This window comes from Rhodnius prolixus, unplaced genomic scaffold (genome assembly GCF_049639745.1).
Source record: "Rhodnius prolixus isolate KJV_2025 unplaced genomic scaffold, Rpr scaffold_8, whole genome shotgun sequence".
Taxonomy (NCBI): domain Eukaryota; kingdom Metazoa; phylum Arthropoda; class Insecta; order Hemiptera; family Reduviidae; genus Rhodnius; species Rhodnius prolixus.
In genome coordinates, this window is record NW_027411593.1 from 9,659,164 (window position 1) to 9,685,439 (window position 26,276).

General features: G+C 34.0%; 1 protein-coding gene across 3 annotated transcripts in view; it reads left to right on the forward strand.

Moving 5' to 3' along the window:
* The first annotated feature begins 597 nt into the window (after positions 1-597).
* The window catches only part of LOC141450821 (uncharacterized), a 36,910-nt gene continuing 11,231 nt past the window's right edge, over positions 598-26,276 (forward strand). The window contains exon 1 of one of the 3 annotated variants that reach the window (XM_074121650.1): positions 598-806. The gene's annotated coding sequence lies outside the window, so the exon portion shown is untranslated. The remainder of the gene's footprint in view (positions 807-26,276) is intronic. The other 2 variants (XM_074121648.1, XM_074121649.1) reach the window with 2 other exon arrangements.

Genomic DNA, 26,276 nt, shown 5'->3' on the forward strand with positions numbered 1-26,276 from the left:
GAATCTATTTCTTTGGCAGTAAGGGGCAATTGGCAGGAAAGAGCATGTCTAATGGTGGAGGCCATTTCGAGCATGATCTGTAATATTAATGAGGAGTAAAATTTGTAATAAAATTTTCTTCTTATGCAATCAAAAAACCGTTATAATATCATTTTGACATTTCTTATAAGAATCATGTTTTCATTCATAACTTCTAAAATATCACTCAGAGAAAAAAACCGTTCAAGTAAATTTTTCTTTAAAAAAATAGAGGAATCTATTTCTGAAATAAAAACCACACCTTCCCATTTGAAAAAATGAAGTTCGTGCTTGTATCTCGCTTCTGGAAGCACCGAAAAAAAATTACAAAGTAAATTTGGATTCCTAACAAAAAACTAAGGGAACACGTATTTTTTAGTTTTTTTCTAGCTATCTTAGTTTCCGAGAAAAAGTCGTTATCCATATAGCTTGGGACACCCTGTAGAGTTTAAGGAAGTAAAGACACTAGACTGTTCATTATATCGGTACTATCAGGCATCAATCAAATCGCCAAACAAAACGTTTAATTTTTAAAAAAAATTAAATAAACCATAAGAAACATATGATTGTCAATTTAAGTCAATTGTGTACTAATTTTACATTACAAATTAAAAAAATGAAAACCACATGTAAAGCACAAACAAATGAGAAAAATTTTTACAAAATCTTTGACTAAAATCAACTTCCGTTATTGAATGTACATAAAGTGAAATTTAACAGTCCCATACAGACACACACACACAGGCGTATATTTCATTTTGCTGTAAAAAGATCCAATCAGCGTGGAGGTAAGTGCTGATCTAATATTAAAATGATAAATTAATTTTTTATTGAAAAGTTTAAATAATTTAATAAATTTCTAATAATTGGAACTTCTAAGAATATTCTAAAATTGTTCATTTTAACAGATCTTGTCTTAAATGATACTACTTGTTGCCTCACATAATTAATTTTAAGATTTGAATGTGTTTAAAGAGCAATCGTAATGTTTAAATAAAAGATTATAATTCAATAAACTAAAAAAAAAAAACACTATCAATAAATAATATCAATTTAATGATGATTCTTTTAAGGCGGTAAACTATTAAAGAAAGACCTTAAACGGATTGGGCAAATTGAGCCTTCAAACAATGCAGTCTATTCTCAACCGTTATCAATTTAATGATGATTCTTTTAAGGCGGTAAACTATTAAAGAAAGACCTTAAACGGATTGGGCAAATTGAGCCTTCAAACAATGCAGTCTATTCTCAACCGTTATCAATTTAATGATGATTAGTTAAGGCGGTAAACCATGAAAGAAAGCCCTTAAACAGAGTGTGTAAATAGTGGAAATTGAGCTATCAGACAGTGTAGTCTATTTTCAACCGTTATCAATTTAATGATGATTCTTTTAAGGCGGTAAACTATTAAAGAAAGACCTTAAACGGATTGGGCAAATTGAGCCTTCAAACAGTGCAGTCTATTCTCAACCGTTATCAATTTCATGATGATTAGTTAAGGCGGTAAACTATGAAAGAAAGCCCTTAAACAGAGTGTGTAAATAGTGGAAATTGAGCTATCAGACAGCGTAGTCTATTCTCAACCGTTATCAATTTAATGATGATTCTTTAAGGCGGTAAACAATCAAAGAAGGACCTTAAACAGAGTGTGTAAATAGTGGAAATTGAGCTATCAGACAGTGCAGTCTATTCTCAACCATTATCAATTTAATGATGATTCTTTTAAGGCGGTAAACTATCAAAGAAAGACCTTAAACGGATTGTGCAAATAGTGGAAATTGAGCCTTTAAACAGTGCAGTCTATTCTCAACCGTTATCAATTTAATGATAATTCTTTTAAGGCGGTAAACTATTAAAGAAAGACCTTAAAAGGATTGGGCAAATTGAGCCTTCAAACAGTGCAGTCTATTCTCAACCGTTATCAATTTAATGATGATTTTTCGACCTATTTTTTTAGATAAGTTTTCCATTTTTTAAAAAATTCTTTTCCGAGTATCTCTGCGTGGGAAAAAGTCAATCAATTTTCTCAAAGCTATCTAAGTTAAATTGTTCCATAAGTAGATTAGAACTTTACTTTACACCTATATTGGACTTTATATTGCAATCACAATCAACTAAATGTTATGTTCGAATCAACTAAATTAGCAATGTGCTATGAAAATGATGTGTTCATTAAAAATGTTCAAGATAGTTTATTTCATTTTATGATTTATATTATTTTTAATAAAAAGATTAACTATTAGCTTACTGATATTGTTGTTAGCTTTATAAAGCTATCTTCATTTTGTTCGGAGGAATCCCCGTTGGCTAATAAAATGTATTACATTAATTAATAGAATTAAAAGATATTTCTCTACTTTAAATCCATGATATTACGTAATTAAATTAATGACGTAACCAGTGAATTACTTAAATCAGTAATTAAAAATAATAAGACAATTCTACAGTGAAATAAATGGAATGTTTAAAGCAAGTTAATGTCAGTGTGGGTGTACGTTGGGTTCTGTTTGAGTGGTGAATAATGGTGGGGTCCAAGTTGACAAAATATATTCCTCTAGTTGCCATTGGGCGATAACTTGGCCACCTAAAACAGTATATAGCGAGACACTTCTCTCCGCCCTTTGGCGTGTTCAATGTACATAACACTATTGATTCAAATCGATTGTCTTGAGTCCTTTTTCTCAATTGCTTTACCAAGCGCCAGCAACAGTAGCCGCCCGGATAGAGCCAAAGTTATATATCACCAATGTTTCTATGACATTCCTTGAAGTTTCTTCCTGTTCTATATAATTTCCATTTCTTATCTGGTCTCTTTTACAACAGTCCCTATAACTATTATTATTACTTTTGGTTGCCCGGCAACCCGGTCCTTTGCCCATTTACTTTATTACTACCATCTATCTTAGATTACATTTTTTATTTTTCAAAGTAGTTCCGTTTAAAGGAACGATACATAGGACTAGTTCCGGTCACTAGAAACCGCAAGAGGAAATTTAACCTTTCTGTTTAATGGCTTCTTATATATCAAAGGATTTTTTTTACTCAAGAAGAAATTATGTTCCTTTATCTTGTAACTTAGGGTAGTAATCTTTTTCTAGGATAAAAATACGCCCTGCAAGAGTAGAATAAGACTACTCCATGCTATTTATCCTTTCTAAGCCAATCTTCAATAGAAATCACAGAATCGGGCAGACTAATTCTTCCTTCAATCCCCAGTATAAGTGCCCAGAATTCATTCTAAACTTCTTTTTTTTCAAATTTCAAGCATCGTAAACAATTAGATTTAAAGTGGACGCATTTTCTAATTTGCAGCTAATTTCCTGTAGGAAGATGCCAGCACTTCCGGATGACTGGGTAATTAGCAATTTCAAGTGGTCAGAAATTACGCTTGATTACTTCACACTTGCTCACTATCGCTCAGTGAATATAATATAAAAGATAATGGCTACATTGTTGGTGCATCTTATTTAAGCTTTTAGAATTTCCTTATTGAAAAATATTTTATAACAATATACTACGAAAAATTTTTATAAAAGCTCTCTTCTTCTTGTTAGGATGAAGCTTGAAAGCTAAGATAGCTTTTGTTGTATAGATTTAGCTTTATTATAAGAAACACCAACCATCCCCGTGGTGCACACAATACAAATTGAACTGTCAACAGCATTGACGGCCTCCATGTGGATTAGTCAATACTATTTTTCTATAAAAGGAGAGGAGATTACAAAAAGGGACGCCCTGATGTACTTAGGATATATATATATTAGAGAGAGATAGTAAGGGGCAAAAAGGGAAGTCAGGACGATGGAATCTTATGGTGAAGTAAGGAAGAAAGCATTCCCTTTTGCCCTTGCTGGTTTCAAATCGCGCTTACACAAACGGGCATAAACGTAGAATTGAATGTAAAAAATCGTTTTGGTGTATGTGGATGGACGAGAAGTGGGGGGACCTGTGTCAAGTATCTTTGTGTTGCGGGGGTGTAGTTGTCCTGCCGATTTAATTTAAACTTTTTTTCCTTTTTTTTTTAATTGTTAATTTATATCGGCAGGAATTAGCCACAAGTATTACAAATAATTGGTAGGACGTTAGTAATCAAAGAGGGCAGAAACTATCCAAGGGTAGAATAGGAATAAGATTTTTCCCTCCATTCCTTTATTTCTGCTACAATCAGCGCATTAAGTAGGGATGATAACAGTGAACAGTAGAAGTAAACGAGGGGAGACGTTACCCAGAAGTAACGCTCTAAAACACTGAACTATATTAGTCACTCTCTTCACTAGAGAGGAGATAACGAGGCTCTCTTTCAAGCCATCTTGTTGGGATGTCAGGAGGAGTTCTAGAAGACAGATTTTGAGCTAGAGTGATTGCGAGGGATTGCAGATTGAAGTGCAGGTTCCCTAAGTCGGGTTTTAGCAACTTGTATGATAAGAGGAATGTTAAAATCTATAAGTTTAATCCGGTTAGAGAAATAAAAAGGAGCGTTACTATGGATCGAAGTATTTTTTTAGATTGTAGAGATTGAATACTCTAGAGTCTGATGCCATTTAGTTGAAACCCACAGCTCTATTGCATTAAAATATAAGCATAAATTAGTCTTTTGTTGTCTATAGGTAGTTTAGTTCTGTCGTCTGAGTGTTTTAAATTCCGATAACCTCAGTTTAGTTCTTTCCTATATCACAAAAAACGCAAGGCCAAGACAAAACGAGAACCATTTTCTAGAAGTTCAGATCCCCAGATTACTACGAGCTTAGAACTTCAAATTTAGGAATCGTTTGCCAGCAAAGTGATGTATCCAAAGCACTCTTAACGAACCCAATACAGCTTTACAAGTGTAACAAAGGTTAGGTTTGTATCGATCAGATTGACTAGGTTAGGCTGTGTAGTAAAGTGTCTATTCTACAGTATAGTTTAGGTGCAAAGGACCCTTGTTGTTGCGCACCTTACAAAAACCCCAAAACAAACAAAAGTGTAACAAAGGTGTGATTGTGACGCTAGAATTCTGAGGAGTTTGCTAAATTCACGAAGATGCCCACAAAAAAAAAAAAAATCTATTGCTGCCAAATGAGTGTAATTTCTGTAAGTGTAAATGTTTTCTTCGTGTTGTTAGACTGGGTTACCCGCAGGGACGCCAAGATCCCTGAAGAAGTGGCTAGTCCACTTCCCCCTACGGGGCAATTTTTTTTTTGTTTGTAATCCCAGACAAATCCTCTTCTAAAATTTTTATAAAAGCTCTCTTCTACTTCTTGCTAGGATGAAGCTTGAAAGCTAAGATAGCTTTTGTTGCATAGATTTAGCTTACATTATTTATTATTCGGGCATCCAAAGAGATAGTTACGTAAACCTATCAGGTCCCTCTCGAAACTCGATGATCTTAAAGAATATTATATTCATTTCCATTCTCTAGTAGAGTACGTCATATCCTTTGCCGGTGTGATCGCTTCTTTGAATCAGCCACTTCCTTATTTTGAATATCTCTATGTTCTGGCACCAGCTAGCTAAAAACTCCTTGCATCATTCCATTAATAGTAAATTTCAATCTAACGCAATACATTTCCAAGTCTTCAGGGCAGCTTGAATGAGGGAAGATGCTTCTTGCTGTAGAGTTTCTTTACCATTACGAAACTTGAGAAAACTTAATTTTTCGTGTAGATTTCTGTTTGAAAGATTGTTGAACAAACTTTAAGAATTTATCTTTAAACATATTTTCATTTGCAGCAATATAGTCAATTTTGGTGACGTTTCGAACGACATCAGAGGTCATTTTCACAACAAAACCTTTTACAGTATATCAATTACTCAAATTTATATGTTTTGTTAATAATGAACCAGTAATTTTTCCCAAGTTCAACATTGAATAGAATTTTTTATGTTGTGTTAACAAGTCGATTTTCTTTATATATTATTTCATTTTCTTTCCTGTAAGTGTCATTTTAATGAATTCTATTGGTTACTATTGGTAACCTGTATAACATTAAGGAGAATTAAATTTCAGTGTTTGAAATCAGTCGGTTGATCAGAAAATGTGATTTGCCTGCAAGATTTGAATATATTTAAAATTCAGTCAAAAAAACTGAGATTTTTAAGAGATTTCCTGGGAGGATAGACATCAAGTTTCTGTCAAAAATTCCGTTCTATTTTTGTGATTCTACGTACAGATAACATTTAGTAAAACAGCAAGAGTTTAAGGAAAATATATGTTACAACTTTAAGAGCAGAATGTACGTAAGAAATCAGGTTGTTACGCCAGATTTTATATTTTATTTTTTGATGAAAATATTTACGATTTCCACGCAACAATTTACCACCAACAGCACCACACAACAGAATACAATTGTGGCGGATATGGCCTGTTAAGGAAACGCTCAAAAAAGAAAAAAAATGTAGAACCGTGACAACACTGCCCTTCGTAAGGGCGGACCTGCTCACATGTGGTTGTTATAGGGAAAAAAGTTTTCCCTGGAAGGCCCTTTTGATATTGTAGTCGACTGCAGAGTACCACTATCTAAGTGGAACCATCTCACCAGCCGGCTCTACAATATTTATACTGCTTCCTCCGGCTGTTCAAAACGAAGATCTTGCGCTATACTACAATGGGGCTTTTGAAGCTCTAGTAAGGATGTTGCTTTAAAAGAAGCCTGGCCATCAGCTTCTGCCCACCAGCTGTATATGCTCCATTTGCACGATTTATTTTGAGACTATTTTACAAAATGTTTTTTTTTTCAACAAAATTTCTTAAAAAATAAGAATAATTGGCTCCACAAAAAGTTTTCAATTGATAATAATAATAAGAAAAGGATCTCTATAATAGCCCATCATTTTATTGATAAACCAATATTATCATGTGAATTGTAACAACTATAGCAACTTGAAAAACTACACATTTCTTTGGAGAGAATCAAGTAAATTATTAGCAAATAATTGAACCACTCATGAAGGTAGAACTAACAGCGAAAAAATTGTCAGTAACTTCAAAAACTACTTAGAAAATGAAAATTTACTAAGTAAGAAAAAGTAAAGTAAAGTAATGCCTATTTTTTCAGGCCGGCCTTACGTCCAACTATTAAGCGTCCGTGGACGGAAGCGATTAGCAAACATACTTTACTGTAAATTTCTTTTATTAACCATTTAAATAAAATCCAAGGCCTGAGACCGGAGGAATCGAACTCAGTACCACAATGCATATTAACTTTGCAGGTCTCGGCTTCTTAACCGCTCGGCTATCGTGGCGCCTCTTTTCATTTACTAAGTTAAAATATTGGAGGAAAGTCCGGAGATATAACTTGTGCAGTTTAAGTGTACACAATTTCATCTTAACGTAGGGAAGTTGATTGTCAGTCACTGTTAAAAATTGAAATAAATTAACCCACTCAATTATTATATTTAAATATATTTTTTTTTTTTTTGATGAAAGAACTCTACAGAAGATTCGAACTTCTCTCTAAGACTTCTTGATCTGGACGATCTAAACTCTCACTAAACAATTAATGAATTATCTACACTATGATACTGAAACCTGCCTGGACTTACGGAATGGAACTTTGGGGTTCAGCCAGAGCTTTCAATATCTATAAAATCCAATCCTTCCAGTCAAAAACACTCTGTAGAATAGCAAATGCTCCTTACTATGTCCCTAACCTCTACCTTGCACCGAGATTTCCTTGTTCCCTATCTTTCTGAAGCTGTAAGATCACGTTAAGTTAAATTCCACACATCAATCACCTCACATCCTAATCCTTCTAGTTTCTCAACTTACTGCATTACCGGGAAATCCTTCAAGACGGTTGAAGTGCAAATGCCACGCGATCTTCTCAATAAACTAAATGCTAGTGCACAATAGGAGAACTGTTCTTCTTTGGGAGTTTCACCACTAGATGGAATTCTTCCCTCACGCTACTCATTTTTATACTATGTATCATGTTGTATCAGTTTCACTTATTGCGGAATAAATAAGTATATATTTTTTTTAAATAAGGCGCAAATCACCAACATCATATTGCCTTAGATCTGTGTCTGTACTATGTAAAGTTGGTTTGTTCATCTATTAAATCGAGTTGTGGTGGAGGTCAGTGGTTTTAAGGAAATGAAATATTATTTCAATGAGGCTGGAGCGATGCCGTGCTGAAGTTCGGCCATATTGTAGGACAATATTGTATTTACTCCGAACTCAAAAACTTTTCAAAAGAGTCATTAATTATTAAATATGTATTACTCAATGCATAAATAATATATATGCATATTTAAACATTGAGAAAAATAATCATTAGTTAAATAAAACCAGTTTAAGAGTAATTACAAAAAATTGTAAGCTATGACAAAAAAATACAAACAGAAAAAAAAGTCAATTTGAATAGAGATACAAAAATGAAAACAAAATAAATAATTAACAGAGAAAAGTCAACTTAGATAAAACAAAAAAGAATTGAACATAATTAAATAATAAAAAAAAAGTCCGTTATAAATTAAAAGTTTACCAAATAAAAGAGGAATAATTAAAAAATAATTATGCATAAAAAAAAATGAAAGACTGAAGACGAATAAATAAATAAAAGACGAGTCTGAGAGAGAACTAGAGAGTAGTGAAGAAAGTTTAAACTAATAATTATTTATTCTTTAATTAATTTTGTGTCCCTTTATTAGAAAGAAATTTTACAGTAAATTTACAACTGAAGTTTGAATTTAAATATTTTATTAACTTAGTAGATCTCTTAGTGTTTCTTGATTAAATTGTTTTATAGTTAAGTTCTTGTAACTTAACTGTAGCTTTTAAGGAAAACTGCAAAATGAAAAACATATTCCACATGGAACTTGTAACTTGGTTACAATAAGTTGCCAAAAGGGAATAAAATGTTCACGATTGAAACTTTCATTTTAAAGTGTATTTAAACTAGACAGACAATGTCTTCTCTCTCTCAAAACTTTATTCTTTATAAATTACATAGCAAAATAGACGGGTCTTCTTTTTTGTGCGAAAGGAAGTAAAGTTGAATCGATGCATTTTATTGGTGGAAGGGAATTTTTTTGGTTTTAACATGCGTATTTTCTTCTATTTCATATTTAAAAAAATTTTAATTCATGAAAATCAGGCGATACGTTGTTTACAAAAAAAAAAAAAAAAGGTAACAAGAAGATCAACAAGAACAAGAACATGTTCTGAAAATGCCGTATTTTCCCCCATTTTCTCGATTTTCTCTATTAGGTCTGGGTTGTTGTAAAGGAGGATATGCCCTATATTTTGAAAGAAATTTGACAATTTTTATCTTTTATAGAAAAAGAGAGGAAAAAATATTGTCAAAGTTGGGTGTTTTTCAACTCTACGCTTTTTCGTGCACTTTTTGACGATCAACTCCCTTATACAACTGTCCTAATAGTTTCAATTTAATTGTTGATAACATTATCTAGTTTGTAATGGACACGAAATGACACGTTAGAGTAAAATCAACAATCATTTCTCAACAAAACTTTCCAAAAAATAAATTTACAAACCTACCTACATGAATTTTATTTATTACAAAATATATTAAGTACCTCAATTTAGCCATTTCCGTAAAAGCTTATATATTTTTTATTTCTATTCTGAGGCATGATATAAGAAAATTTTTACTAATCTCACCTTTAATTGTAAAACGTATATAAAAGTGAAGTAAAGTAATCGCCTATTTTTTAGGCGGGGCTTAACGTCCAACTACCAATTAGGTGTCGTGGACGGAGGCGACTTGCAAACCTACTTTACTGTAAATTTCCTTTATTAACCATTAAATAAAATCCAAGGCCAAAGACCGGGGAATCGAACCTACTAAACCAACAATACATCTTAGCTACGCAGATCTCGTAAAACGTATATCATTTAAATTGTGGTTCTATCTTTGTAGATTGTATTTAACTTTATACAATAATAGATGCTGCATATCTATTTATGCTAAAACCTCTATCGGAAATGGCTGTAGATAGAAATTGCCGCTGTTTAAAATAAATACTGTGAGGGATGAATGAATTTTAAAGGAAGAACCAATAGTTTATTTGATTTAGTTAGCTGTGGAGGGTAGCAGGAATATCCGGTACGCTATCCAATGTATCAATGTGAGCTAGTATCAGATTACTAAAGAAATGAACGTTTACCATGATCGCAAGGTTAAATCGTCTACAAAATATAGGTACAGTCGAACCTCTCAATAACAGACATTGGCGGGGGAAAGCAAAGTGGCCGCTGTTTGGAGGTGGCCGTTAGAAGGAGGTTGGCAAGTTTCATAATGAAAAATTAAGGGTTTTTTTTTCTCCAAATATCTACTTAAAAATTGTTTATTATTAATATATTTAAAAACGTACATAATTGCATAATTATTGCAGCTATATGATATGCATCAAATTTTTCTTAATTATCCAAAAAATTTATCAAAAAACTACATATTATTGACTTAATTAATAATTTTTATAATAATCATCACACTTATTCATAACAATAATAATTTATGGTAAAATTATCGTCTATTGTCAGAAAAATATAATAAACCTTTCGGCAAGTTGACGATGGCTCAATTTGTTTTTTTGCAAAATCTTCCAACACATTTATTTTCTCTTCTAGAGTTAACCACTTTTGTTTGAGAGACATATCGGAAAAAATAATATTGTTCGTTTAAAGTAATATTGAAAAATGATTAAAATGGTACAAGATGTGTGGAGCTTGTATAGGAAACTTTAGGAAAAACCAGGAAAAAAAACAAAAACTTGAGAGGGGATAATTACTTTTTATCACCGCATCAATCGAACTTTTAATAATAAGGTGGTCGTTGGTGGGAGGTGAAACACTTAATCCGTTCCCTGAAAATCAATGTCCGCGGTCGTTATGTAGAGTGTCCGTTAGACGGAGGTTCTTTTATATAGAAAGTGTATAGAGGGGTAAAACGAGGAAATCCAAAAACTGGTCCGTAAATGGAGGTGGTCGCTAGTGAGAGTGCCCCTTTATGGGAGGTTCGACTGTATTCAAGTATTTAGAAACAAATTAAATGAATTTAGAGAGATACTTGTGAACACGCTACTTCACTTCTACTACTTTAAGTTAGTCGTTTTCTTGTCAATGTTTGGTGACCTGTATGGTAATAACTAAGGAACGGATTTGTATGTATTTAAAAATGCCAAATATTTAATTAAAATATGCATTTATTTTCGTCAATTATGTGGAAAATATGTGATTTTCTTAAAATATTTTCTGGAATATTTAAGTAAAATGGACATTTTTTTTTTATGAAAATGGAATTTTTTCTGGGGGGGGGCAAGTTATAATTATTTATATAAGAAAAGAACATTTTTACTATTTATAAAAAGATGTGTTAAATTTTCAATTTTGAAAACTTCACTCTTCGAAATTGATTGCAACCACATGAAATTTCAAATGTTGGTACGTAAAGTGACGACGATCTGGGCGTAAGATGGACTTGTAACGACTAAAAGATGGTTCAATATCTACAGATGTTATAGGTGCCTTGCTGAAAGAAGTTATCTGCAATTGTCAGAAATGAATGCAAGGTCGTTCCTTAAATTAGGTTTCTCGAATAAAGACTTGGCTGTATTTATCGCTACTGCTTCGTCTTCGAGATGTGAAAGGACATTCTTGATTTTATTGTAGTTTTCATAGTAATACTGAGCTGCTTCCAGCCAAGTACCCCATCTTGTCAATATTGGTTCTGGTCGAAGGCACAAGTCTGGATAGAGATCTTTTAGCATTTTAATGCGACTTGGTGCTTTTAAGAACACTTTTTTAACCGAGGAGATTAAGGAATCTATGTCACTGAACAAAGATCGGACAGTTTCTGCTACTCGATGCAAGGCATGAGCAATACACGTCACATGAATTATCTTAGGATGAAATACCTGAATAGATTGCCCAGCCTTGACCATGTTGGGGGCAGCATCAGAGAGAAACAAAAGAACTTTTTCGTTCAAAACTCCACTGGGCCATAGGATATGCATTGAGGCATCGAAGAATCGTGAAATGGTGGAATGATTGCATTTTTCGAGAACCTCACAGTTCAAAAGGAATGGCTTTGAATCCACATCAGCATCACTGTCAAGTTTTCCAATATCTGCATTGGCAATATACCTGCCCTCAACGTCAGTGGTTTCATCAATTGACACCCAAATCGGTCCATCTTTGATATGTTCTCGAATTTTGGTTAGTGTATCTTTATAGATATCTTCCAGGTAGTTTTTCCGCAGAGTGCTCTCGTCAGGCATTTTTTTCCCAATATAGGTCTCTAAGAATCCTTTGAAATGAGGATTTTTAAGTTTGTGGAAAGGGATATCTGCTCTAACCAAAGCCCGACACAGATCTGTACTCAGAGTAGACTTACTTGATGATGGAGATGTAAGGAAGGCTTGATAGGACGTCCTCTCTTTCTTTCTGTTTTTATTCTCTATGTGCGATCCGGTGGCAATATGTTGGGTGACTTGGGAACGTTGAGAGCAAGAAACGCGCTTGTCACAAGCTGTGCAGTACAAAATGTCTCCATCACTTTGAAAAAGTTCTGCCTGGAAACTCGCGAAGATATTTAGCAACCAGTTGTTTGTTTGAGGCCGATGTTCGTGGCATTTCACCCAAAAAAAGAATACACTAAGTGACCGAACGAAATGAATTGGACACTTCAACGAACGAGCTGAAAGAACAGACAACGTCAGACAACTTCAAAGAACTAACAAGTGCCCGTCACTGTTTAGCAGCATTCTGTGTAAATTACAATAACCATTGTACCCACTGTGGTTCACAGCCCTGCAGTCTGTGGTTCACCACCTCCCAATTATGAAAATATGCCCAAAATGAAAAAATATGTACATATTTTGATTAAATATGTAGAAATATTTATTTATTTTAATCAAATATGTATAAATATGCGATAACATCCAAATATGTGGAAATATGTGAAATAAAAGTAGACTCAAACGGCTTAAAAAGTGTCAGTATGAATACTTCTAGTTGAAAAACGTCTGTAAATTGCCTAGAAAATAATATGTAAATACATACGAATCCGTTCCCTAGTAATAACCAATGGCCAAAGAACAAACAAAAAAGCTCCCAACTTTGCAGAACATAATTTTTAGAGAAAACCATAAAGTCCTTTGAGAAAAACTGTTAAGAGATAAAAGTGGTTTAAGAGAAAAAAAATCACAGAATTTATTTGTAAATTATTAATTTAAAGCGCACCCAGGGTTTGACTTTTATTTTTACAAGTTCTGATAAGAAATAGAAATGATGATGTTCATCACGAATGTTTTTTTTAAATAAAAACATTGTTAAATATCTCATCATCTGCACATACCATCTTCAGTTGCTTCATCACCATCCGTTCTGACACATAAAGGGGATAACTTTTTTTTGCTACATTCTTGCGAAGCTGTTCGTCTACTTTGTAAGAATTTTTTTTTCTCTAAATTTCTTCCTTATAATTTATTTTAATATTAATTAACCTTCTTTTTTACATCCTTTGCAATCTAACTTTGTAAAGTTTTCCACCTCTCCAGAGGGGGGGATGGAGGAGATAATTAAAAGATAATTTACATGTTTTACATTTTCTTTTTTGTGTTTTTTTTTTCTTTCTCTTTTTAAGATAAAATTAATTTATCTTTCAAGAATATTTTAATCATTAAAAATAATATTTTTTCATGCTTGTTCGCTCTCTCTCTCAAGCTGGATTCCTTCATCTTCCATTGAGATGTTGACAGATTCTCTCTTATCAGCTTAAATAATTTTCTTCAGACAGATTTTTTTAGTATTTTTTTATAAATTCAGTTGGCAGTAGCGTACATCTTTTTTTTTCTTCTTTTTTTAAAGCTAATTAGCTCTTTTATGCTTATCTTTCATTTTAAGTGATGATCATCATCACTAAAAGTAATTAATCTTTGCGAATTAATATAAAAATAAAAACATATAAATTTTTTTAAAAAATAAAGCGAATATAACTCAAATTTGACAAAAAAGACTTCATATACTCATAAAAACATTTAAATTCTCAAGTATATACTTTATATACATTTATCTTGCATGAAGAGAGATAGTGTACGAGGTGTGGCTATTAAATAACGAGACTGATGCTGCTACAGAAGAACTATGCATGCGCCAAATCTTAACGACCGACAGCTGTGCAGCGTAAAGCTTACTTTTTCTATTGCAGCATCTCTCGTGTTTTTGTAGAGAAATCTCGAAAACATGATACTACACATGTAGTAGAGCAACGAATTGTCGGTGAAATTTCACATCAAAATTTGATAAAACCGTTACTGAAACTTATCTTTTTATTAAAAGAAGTTTATGGCGATGAATGTTAATCACTTGCACGAGTTTTTGAGTGGTTCAAGTGTTTCTAAGATGGCCGAGAAGAAGTCGGAGATGATGACCGCCCGGGTCGCCCTTCCACGTACGGAGAACGGATGAAATTATCGATTTGTAATTAATCAACATTACTACCGTGAGATGCTTGCTCAACTCTGGTGAGAGAGTAAGGAAAAAAAAAACGACCCGATTTATGGAAGAACAAGACATGGGTTCTCTCCATCAAGACAACGCGCCGGCTCACACTGCATTGTCTGTCACAAGACGTTTCTAGCCAAGTACAACATCCCAGTTTTAGGCCAACCGTCTTATTCGCCTGGCCTGGCCCCCATGTGACTTTTATCTGTTCCCCCCTAAAGTCAAATCTGCATTTAAAGGAACACGATTTCAGTCCGTTGAAGCTGTGAAAGAAAAAGCGGCACGCGTCATGCAGGAGCTCACAGAAAAAGACTTCCAGCACTGTTTCAGAACAATGGTAAATTCGCATGGAGCGTTGTAGGGATAGGGGAGGGGTGTATATTGAAAGTGTATATTGAAACTAAAATATGTATAAATTTAAAATAAAATGTTTTACAGCAATAGTCTCAGTTATTTAATAGCCACACCTCGTATCTCTGATGATGGATTTAAATCTGAAACCGGTCAGAGATGCAAGAAATTTGTTTGCGACGACGGATAAATATGTTTGCGACGACAGTTTCGTTATTTAATAGACCCACCTCGTACTTCTACTGGGGTTGGCTGTCATTTATCCAGTAATAGACAGTATTTATCTGTAACGGGAGAACATTGTCCGGAGGCCGGCAGTGCCCCCCCTCAAAAAAAGGCCTCCAGGCGCCAAAGATCTCATTATTACTGCTTCCGATAAGCCTTTCTGTATGGTACAAATCGTAAACTTGTAATTACGTCTTGACATATAATTATGGCTGTTAATAAGTCGTTAGATCAATATTATCATTTAGAATGCACTGAATTTAATAATTTTTTATTTTGGATGCAAGCACACTAAAAATAGTAATAATAATTAAGAATTTTCACCTCCTGATGCAAAAATGGGACTCTACTGGGGAATTCTTTCTAGAACAGGACATGCATTTTCTTTCTATTTTATTTATTTTCTTTTCGATAAACTATTACTATTATTGGTACCAATTTTCCTTTCCCTTTTTCTATTTGTTTATCTAACAGTATAATCCATTGCTCTAGAGAAAATGAAAATTAATTATCGCAATTTTCATCTACTATAAAATATTTTATAATTTCATTCAAGCTTTTGGTTTTTCCATTGGAATTCACAAAAGGTTTTCCATTGAATCAAAAGGTTTCCCAGTTACATTCAGCCACCTGGAAGAAACCACTTTTAACTCAATGATTTTTCCACACAAGCGATTTTTTTTTTTTTTAAACTCGTAACAATTGTTTTAAACTGGAGAATTAGGATACTATCAAAATTTAGGAAAAACGTTTTTCAGTTGAAATAAAAATGTTTCTAGTCTTCTGATTTTATAAAAAAAAAAAAAAAAAATGTAAAGAAAACAAAGAGAGATTTTAACAAAGTCTTTGTGTGCCCATGTTTGTGTTATTTATATTTCTTTCTTTGTTTTTATTCCCATCTCTGTCGCTCACACATTCTCTAAATCGCAGTATACTGTGCTGATCTACAACTTGGCTGTATTTTGTTTGACAAAACGTACTGCTGAAAATTACAGTTGAAAAACTAAAGTCACTAAAGTGTCCGAATAAAGCGTATTTTTCTTAAAAATTCGCTCCAGCGACTTTTTTGTATTAGTATTATAATAGTCCAACGTAAGTCTTTGGGTTAGATCTTCCATCTTTTTTTTTTTTTTTGGTGGAAAAGATGCAGGCTGCATTTTGTGGTGCAATATAATCTAAAACACGATAGCCGAGCGGTTAGAGGCGAGACCTGTAAAGCCAATATGTTTTGTGGTTCTGGGTTCAATTCCCAGTCTTTAGGTCTTGGATTTTATTTAATGGTTAGTAAAAGAATTTTACAAGTAAAGTATGTTAGGAGGTTATAGGCTAGACCCGCAATGCTAAGATGTATTGTTGGTTTAGTGGGTTCGATTCCCGGTCTTTAGGCCTTGGATTTTATTTAATGGTTAATATGAGATATTTACAGTAAAGTATGTTTGCTAGTCGCCTTCGTCCAAGACACCTAATTGGTAGTTGGGCGTTAAGCCCCGCCTGAAAAAAATAGGCAATTACTTTACTGTAATCCCAAAATCCAATCCCCTTAAAACATTTCAGCAGATTAACATAACATGGCGTTTAGAATCAGATTTAGCGGATTGAATTCTTTTATAACGTCTACTAGAAAACTTTCCCTTTTCAACTTTATATAAATTCTGATTCATAAAACTAGTAAATAAAAGATTATTTTAAGCAGTATGGCTTCATCTCTAAAATTTTGATATAGCAAAAAAGAACCAGGCAATTAAATTCCAGCAATATTAACGTTTTATTTCTCCAAGAACAATTTAATGATGCAGCAGCACTAAGTAGACTTAAAAAGGGAGAATTACATTTTAGTTGAAGTTGTAATAAAAAGCATTTTATAATATAATTTTATTATATACCTATCCTCGCAAACTGCGCTCTCTGTTAGCATTTAGTTAAACTAATAAAGTTTAATGTTCCCTGAACAATTACTGAATAATCTTCAGTATTTAATTCGCTATCCAGTCGTTTATTAGTTCAGTCTTCCGTGCGGAAGTCGCTTCTACTAGTTTTGTACAGTCGGAATTACTTAATACTTACGCCTTTTCCGTTAGGCCAGTAAGTCCTATCTCAATTCACCCAAATTGTTCACCCCCCCTTAGTAATTTAGTGGGAGAGCTGGATTACAATTAGTGTTATATTCCTGTGCAACAATTCCTGAGGAACAACATGGGAAGAGGTAAAATAATTGGTATTAATAGCTGTGTATATATACCGGTGTCCTCCAATGAGCTGGCCGATTAGCAAAGCGAAGAGTGGATTGGTGAAGTACCAGCCAATTGTAACTAAGGAATAGATTAAAGAAACAAGTATATCCACCATTCCAATTGGCCTCTTGCCCCTCCCCACAGAAAAAAACCTCATCTTCTCCGCTACCTCTTGTCTGCGATACATTATATTCATTCTAATTGACTAATTGATTGGGTTAAGAGGCGAGGAGACCTGTAAAGCTAATATGTATTGTGGTACTGGGTTCGATTACCGGTCTTAAGCCTTGCATTTTATTTAATGACAAACAAATGGAAAAGGGAAAGGAAAATTGGTACCAATAATAGTAATATTTTATCGAAAAGTAAAGAAAATAAATAAAGTAGAAAGAAAATGCATTGGTATTCTCGGTGACAAGAAAAATCCATGTCCTGTTCTAGAAAGGAATTTCGCCAGTAGAGTCCCATTTTTGCATCAGGAGGAGAAAATCCTTAATTATTATTACTATTTTTAGTGCGCTTGCAACCAAAATCATAAATGATTAAATTCAGTGCATTCTAAATGAATTGATCTAATGAGTTATTATCTAATACAAACAGCCATAATTATATGTCAAGACGTAATTACAAGATTACGATTTGTACCATACAGAAAGGCTTAGCGGAATATTGATTAATTAAATCATTAAGCATGCTGAGATCTTTGGCGCCTGGAGCCTCTTTTATTTTGGTGAACTTTCGGCCTCCGGACAATGTTCTCCCGTTACAGATAAATACTGTCTATTACTGAGGCGCCACGGTAGCCGAGCGGTTAGAGGCGAGACCTGCAAAGCTAATATGCATTGTGGTACTGGATTCGATTCCCGGTCTTTGGGCCTTAGATTTTATTTAATGGTTAATAAAAGAAATTTGCAGTAAAATATAGTTAGCTAATCGCCTCCGTTCACGACACCTAATTTAGTAGTTGGACGTAAAGCCTGCCTGAAAAAAAAAGGCATTACTTTACTACTGATTGACTAATATTTTGCAGCTATAATGATGAACATTATGACGTTCAGTTATTTTTAATTATCTGTCGAAAGGAAGGGATTTAGCTGAGTAGATTTCTGAGCGGAAGCTACTCCACAGTTCAGGAGGATGGCATTGGAGTTGCTGCCAGTTGTGGCATTTATCTTGATCAAACGAAATAGCAAAACTTGTCTGACGCATGATAACAACTTCGAAAAGCTAAGGATGTTGAACGAAACTGCAGCTAAGACTTCACCACCCAATAAATTGTAGGAGCAGAATATCCATAAAAATCCACTCTAGAGGACCACTTCACCGTGCAAACATGGAGGAGTGTAGCTAATTTCTTCCTCCAGTCGAAAACCTAGAAAGAGGGAAGGGATTAGCTCCCTGTTTAGAGTATACTGGATTCCAACGCGGAGATCCCGGGTCCAGCTGCTGGCCCTTAGATTCCTTTCTAGGAGCTTCTTACACCTCAATGTCCGGTGATAGTGTGGTCTGAAACCAGAGAACACCTTTCGGTGGCCGCCGACATTGCACTGAAAAAAGCTCCGAGCACCAATGACCTCAGATGTTAACGCGCGCCTCAAACCCATTTTTTTTTCTTTTAATTTTGTTTACGTCAACCTTTATGGGCGAATTTATTTAAATTGAAGAAGCTAAATAAAAGTTAGAAAATGTAGACTAAATATTCACCAGATTAGCAAACTTACATAGGGTAAATTGTTCATCCCTAATTAAAATTTTATGCCCACCCTAAATCGATGTGCTTTTTTGAAAACAGAGAGAAAAAGAAAAGATTAGGGATTCTACATTAATTTCATAAATCCCACTTACAAACATATATCCTTTGTTCCTACAAATTTAACAATTTAACAGGATCATTTTAAACTGCTTTATTTAAAGCCAATCCCCAAGCCCTTCAAAAACATGCTCATATTTTTAACATTTTGTTGAAAGTTTTAATTTAAAATTATTATACTGATATTTTTTCCATTAATGAATCTTTTTATTACTTGAAAGCTTACTTGCTGAATTTTATTATTTTTTTTATATAAGTTTTGAAAATTGAGCAAGTTTTGTATTAGATCATGATAACTACATCTAAAACTATATTTTTGAAACATTTCGGGCCGGATATGTACCTTCAACTAAAGTAGAAGTGTTACGCGGCAAAAGTATTACGGTAAGAGAAAAATGTTTAGTGGAGGTTTTAGCTATGATCAGCTGATTCCATGATAGTCTGTTGTCGCTTCTTAAATTGCGATTGATTCAGACCTAATTTTTCAGGTGGGGCTTAACGTCCAACTACCAATTAGGTGTCGTGGACGGAGGCGACTAGCAAACGTACTTTACTATAAATTTCTCATATTAACCATTAAATAAAATCCAAGGCCTAAGACCGGGAATCGAACCCAGTACCACAATATATATTAGCTTCGCAGGTTTCGCCCTTGAGTTTGATTATTTGGTTATGTATTATTTTTTTAAAAAAAGTTTTTATAAATATGATTAATTTAGATAGAATCTTCAACTTGGGCAAAACTTATTTGCGATTGATCAAAACCTAGTTAGTGCCTACGTATTAAAGATCTTAAGCTTAGGTCACCGGGAATCCATGAATGCACTATTACACAATTTAAAAACAAAATACTATATTGTCTTTTTTCTCCAAATTTTGGTCCTAACTGGAAATGTTGTTATCCGTAGATTATTTCTCAGGGGTTTTCCCAGTGATTCAATCTTTTCACATAGCGCTATTCAATGCTTTTTCTTAAAAAGAGAAGTTACCACTGTCTAAGCAGGTACCTTTCTGTCTTTCCCACGGTTTGGACCAGGCGGCTAATGGTTTCTTTTGATAATATCACTTCTAGGAGCAAGCCAAGAATACTTGTGGATTAGATTTGATGCGACAACTTCTTTTAATGTCCTAATATAGTCAGTCACATGAGAGCCTCCCTAAATCAGTTTTTCTAAGGCCACATTACCACCATAAACTAATGTTGGGCAGTCGACTAACCAAAAACATCTCTCTGTAGAGCAAGCATAAGCATTAATGGTAGCTCTTCTTACTCTTAGTTATCAAATTATGGACCATAAGATTTTTATCATTGTTATCACAAAAACCTCAGCATAGTATTGTATTAATATTTGAACGGAAGATAATAAATGTCTTCAGGAGTCTAAGGATAAATATCACATCCAGTTTGTAGACATCAGACGCTTAGGAATAAGATTTTTAAAGTACCTTAGAACTTTTTTCATTAGAAAAATGGGTCTTATATTTTTATTAAATGGTTTGAAATTTTCCTTTTTCTGTGTTCGTAAAATAAATAAATCTTATATATAGGGAGGTTTAAAGTTAGATCAATCACAAGTGAGAGAAAATAAGAACCGCCATCTTTTTGTTTCTTTTACAAACAAAGAATAACATTATTCAACTCTGCTTGGCCCCCAACAATCGCAAAGAATAACAAACTGTGGAGGGTGTACCAGCAAGAATAATAACCAAATTAAGGTATTAGAAAAAGAAGTGAAAAATCTTTACTTTTACACACTCCATTACTTTCTTCTTTTTGTAAATTTAATCAAATAAACTCACAAGAACTATTACTTCTTCTTACTTCTGTAAGAGTAAATAGATCCCCTCTACGCCAAGCTCACAAAAAAGCAGACTCGCGGATAATTCATTCGTTTACGCACAATCTTTGTGCCAAACAATAAGTTTTGGGTCAAAAACCAAATCCATTGGAAGTACCATTTTTCTAAATAGGATTTCCGTTTTGAAAATGTTCTGACTACAATGATTTATTTTTCATTCATACGAATTTCTCAATGATTAGCGTAAACTGGATTCCAACGCGGAGATCCCGGATTCGAAACCAGCTGCTGGCTCTTTGATTTTTTCTCTTCATTCAAGCTTCATACAGCTCACTCTGTCCGATAATAGTTCAAGTTTGTGCTTCCTCTCCACCCCCTGTCAATGTCACCTAGTTGGTAGTTACGACATTAAGGCCGGCCTTAAAAAAAATAGGCAATTACCTACCCCTAATTATACATAATAAGTTGTATTTATTTACGTATTTAAGCTAACATCTTACGGGTTTGGATTTTATTGATGTTTACTATTATTTATATCTATCTGAGATAATTCCAGTTTTTGATCATACAATTGTATGGACCAATGAATTCTTTTAAAAGAGACAAGCGTGTTAACTTTTTTTCCCTTTTATTTTTTATCACTTTCCTGCCAACAAGAAAATGCCCACAAATATATCGTCGTTCCACGTGTTTCCATCCTTAAAAATGTAGAAATGATTAATGACCTCTTTTTGAAATTAATTCAGTGGAAATTGGAAAACTGAAAAATATAGCTTTTCAGAATGAGAGAGAGAGAAATTATTTTTATTTTTCACGGAAAATGACAGGAGAGATAAACAAAAAAACTGTGGCTGTGTCATGGACACGGCCGTGTGTTGTACGTGAATACGTTTACGTAACGGGTTATATTTTTCATAATATAATAATAATAATAATAATATATTATTATTATTATTATTAAGCAGCGGTAAGTGTTTTTCTTTTGTTAGCTTCAATGAGCGCTGAAACCATAGACGATCACACACCTCACACTTATGTCCGAATGGATTGTTGACAAACGTCGTAGTGAAACGTGCACTAGCTGCTGCCCAATGTGTCTTCATAATCGACGATCGAACACAATCTATGCCTTTACAGTCCGTTTTCGATGTAGATTTCATCATCCACTTGCATAATTTCAACCGTCCCAGCTGCAGATGTACTGACACCGTCGTTGATCCGCTAGGCCGCATTCATTCTTTTACGTTCTCGACACAGCTTGACTCGGTCATATGGTGTTTTATTATTACCATTCGATTGTTCTTGAGAAGCCCTTTTTCAACCGTATACGATCTCTGTATTTGGTTTTGGCTTTTCGACGCGTATAAGCCGACATTATATATTTTTTGATAATATTTTTTTATTCTAACACCTTATTATATTTAATGACACTATTTTACACTAATGTTTTACGTATATACAATCGATAGATTGTGACGACAGCTGACGATTAAAACTTAAACGAACATCGTACCTGCTCCAAGTCAAAAGTTAAACCATTTGCAAATCTCGATACGCAGCAAAATGATCTCAAAATGGCGGCGCTTCCCCCTCCACCACGCGCGATGCGTCACAGTCCTCGCTTATCGTAATGAATTCTTTGATGCTTTAGCTATCCAGTGGTCTAATTTAATTTTGGATGTAGACGATAGATTCGAAACTATAACGCCAAACTGTATCCCCCGATTTTGTTATCATTAGGTTTTTTTGGATTGCCTCCATATGATAGTAAATTTAAAGACGTATTCACGTCAAAAAGAAATTTTGGAAGCTGGGCTACCTCTATTCTGATAGAGAAAGAGAAAACAAATTTGTGTGAATCCCTGGATGGTAAACTGGACATAAAATGATAACTGAAATCAGCAATTATCTTTTTCTCAATAAATTAACACATTATATTTGAAAATTCAAAGCATAAATCTTTAATTTGCATATATTGCAGAATTTGCTATTAATTAACACAACGATAAAATTTTATCTAGCAATTTAAATTTTAATTACTACAACAAATACGATTTTCACCCTAACCCACTTCATAAACCATAACTACATAATCGATAGTAGATGGCTTGCAACAACTAGCTAGGCTACATTCATCAACTATTTATTGCGCTCTAAATCGATTATATTTTAAGAACGACTAACTTTACACAAATAGGTATTATAAACAACATTGGTTAACTTTTGTTGCGCGACAATTAATCAACTTTTCTAGTTTCATCTACATCTGTTCTTCTTTCTTTCGAGCGCTGTTGAACGTGATTTCCAGTCGTCAGCACAGTAGCTCCTGTAAGATATAGAGCACAAACTTCAGAAAATTTACGCTTGTCCAATTATGCTCGAATAGCAGATAAATTTGGAAAACTATAGAAGTAGGTAACTATTATTTCCATTATGATTCATTCTTATTTAAATAAAAAATTAAGTTATATTTTAAATGGAGAAGAAGTCCTGCCCCAATTGGGCAGGAAATGGAGAGCGTAGAAAGTGGAGAAAATTTATATAAAGATTACTTTTGCTCCATTTATCACCATTGTTTAGATAAGAGAAGTGGAAATAGTAGGTTTTTTGGGAGGGGTGAGAGAGGGGAGGGAAGGGCCGGAAGTGGGAAATGGTAGGGGGTAGGTTTGATGGAGGGCTAGGTCCGATATGAAACATATATATGTTCCTCTGTAGGACATTTGTCTCCATGCCCTTTTTTGGCTCTTACTTCTTAAACTATGGGGATGCCATCGTTTCTCTAGTTCGTTGTAAACAGCTGATTCTCCCTTCGGGTTTTGCGCCCTTGGATATTATGGCTCCAGGACGAAGGATGTTCTCCTACTATATATAAGAAAGAAAATGGGGAAAACTCCACAGTTCAGCCGTTTACTGGCTCTTTCACTATCTCGCACACTCTTTTTAACATATAGCTTTTCTTTTTTCTTTTTTTTCCAATGTGTGTTTGTCTCTGCAAGAAGAAAAACTCTCCTTTCATCTTCCTCGTCATTTTCCACCAATGTTACTTTTTTTTCTACATGAACAGTTTTTCCTTTCTAAGTTATTGTCACGCCATAGGTCTAAATATAAATTCTACCAATATATTTTAGATACATATATTTTTTATACTATATATTTATATATAAAAAAATAACACTTTTCCTTCCGGGGAACCAAGGGCTAAGGATCCTAGAGTTGAGAGATAAATTGATAATAGCGTAATTTATTCATAATTTTCCGCCCCGGGCCGTCCTCTATAAGGAAACCCTAATTTTCTGCTAGAAGAAATATCAGGTTCTTACCGAATTTCCCTAAATTATGTTTCTATCTGAAATACTTTAAGTACCCAGTAAAAATTTAATTAGAAAGGAGAGATATTTCAAAAAAACGTTCGTAGAATGGTTAAATTTTTGCAACCATTGTTTTGAGGCATGCCAAAGTTATGATCACATTTTCAGTAACACGTTTTCTGACTCAAGCAGTCTGACTCCATATAAAATTCGATACCCTCTTCTTCCAGAGCAATTCTGGAGGGATCCAATTATTTGGTGGGAATCATTTAATGCTTTCTACGTTCGGTTCATACAAATTTGTTAATAATTTAGTAACAATTAGGCTCATTAAATACGAGTAGCATTAGCAACACAAATGCTTTAGACTATTTCATCCAATTATTATAATCATTTAAACCTTGCTTATTATTTAAAACAAATTAAAGTAAATTTTGGAGAAAATGCGCGGAAATCAGGAAAAACTTTTCCGTAAATCTTTCGACCTAATTTTCTTCCTAATTGGCATTTCCCAATTAAACGCTGGACTTGAACTGGAAGTATATCATTTACAAGTCGTAAGTACTCAGAGTATTTGATCATTTTGTCCAATTGTTTAAAGACTGACCAGTGTTAAAATGCCTAACTTGATGAACTTTAAAACAATCAATCTAGCTTTTCCATATACCATTTTGCATTTAGCCTTAAGGGCGGGTCCACGGGACACTTAGAGTAGCTAGAGCGTCTAGCTAGAACAGGTGTCCCAATGTGGATGGTTCCTAGAGCAGTCTCCTAGACTCTAGACCGGTGTTTCCCAACGTGGGGCCCACGCCCCCCAGGGGGGCAATTTGATAGTTAAGGGGGGCAATTCGAAAATGGACTCGACACGACTTTAACCCTTTCGCTCCGGGCCATTTAAATGCAATGCTATAGATATCGGTGCCAAATTTAACAAAAAAAGCAAATTCTTAAATAATTGCGGTAAATAATTATTAGGTATAATTCCGTTTGACGAGACCAAAATATCAACTGGGTGATTGGCGTCGTCAAGTAAACTTCGTCCGGGGTTCACCGCGGAGCGTGCAGTCTGCCGCGGGAAACTCCGGACGTTTTAAAAACTCGCTAAACAGCGCAGTTGTTGGCACTTAATTGGCCCATCGCTGCATATCAAATATGCAGTATCTAGAAGAACTCGCAGAATTGCAAAATGATGAGTCAGTTAAAACTTTATTTAATATAAAAGGAGAGATGGCATGGCTTTGTGAGGAAACAGAAATCAAATACCTAAATTCAACCAAATGTGCAAGAAAACTATTGCTACCGTTTCTATTTTCATTTTTAGCTGAATGTGGATTTAGTGCTGTAAATGATTTACTGGTAAAAAAAAGAAATCGGCTGGATATAACACAACGTGGAGACTTGAGACTGCAGCTAACCAAATTGGAACCTAATATAAAATCTCCGTGCAGCAAGCATCAAGCGCAAGGATCTCACTAAATTAAAATAATAAATTAATATAGAAAAATCTGTATTAAAATTATTTGGAATTTGAATTTCAGTTTTTCATTATATGTTTTGAAATTTTACTTACTGTGTTTTGTTAACAATTTCAGAGTGATTTCTTCCTAGAACCTATCATTTATGTTTCTTAAGTGAACGAATCAATTTTTTAATGTTAAAAATTATATATGTTACATGGGGGGGGGCATAAAAATTTTATAAAGGTTAAGGTGGGGCATGACACAAAAAAGGTTGGGAAACACTGCTCTAGACCGATTTGCATCCCCACCACCAGTGTCGGCTTTTCTCTAGAGTACACGCGTGTAGACAGTGGCCAATAAGTGTTTGACATTAGTGTCTCCTAGTTTCACCCAGGTCGCTACAAATGCAAATTGCTACCACTGTTACAATCAAGTATTTAATCTGATAATCCTGTTCACAGAAACGGGAACGATAATATCTCCGAATTAATCGTCGAAGACATCGGCATAGGAATTAGTAAGGACTAATTAAGCCAAACCGACCAATACAGGTTTATTTATAAAAATACTTAAGTGATATCAACAATTTAATTCATAACAAAACATAATTTTCCAAAATCTG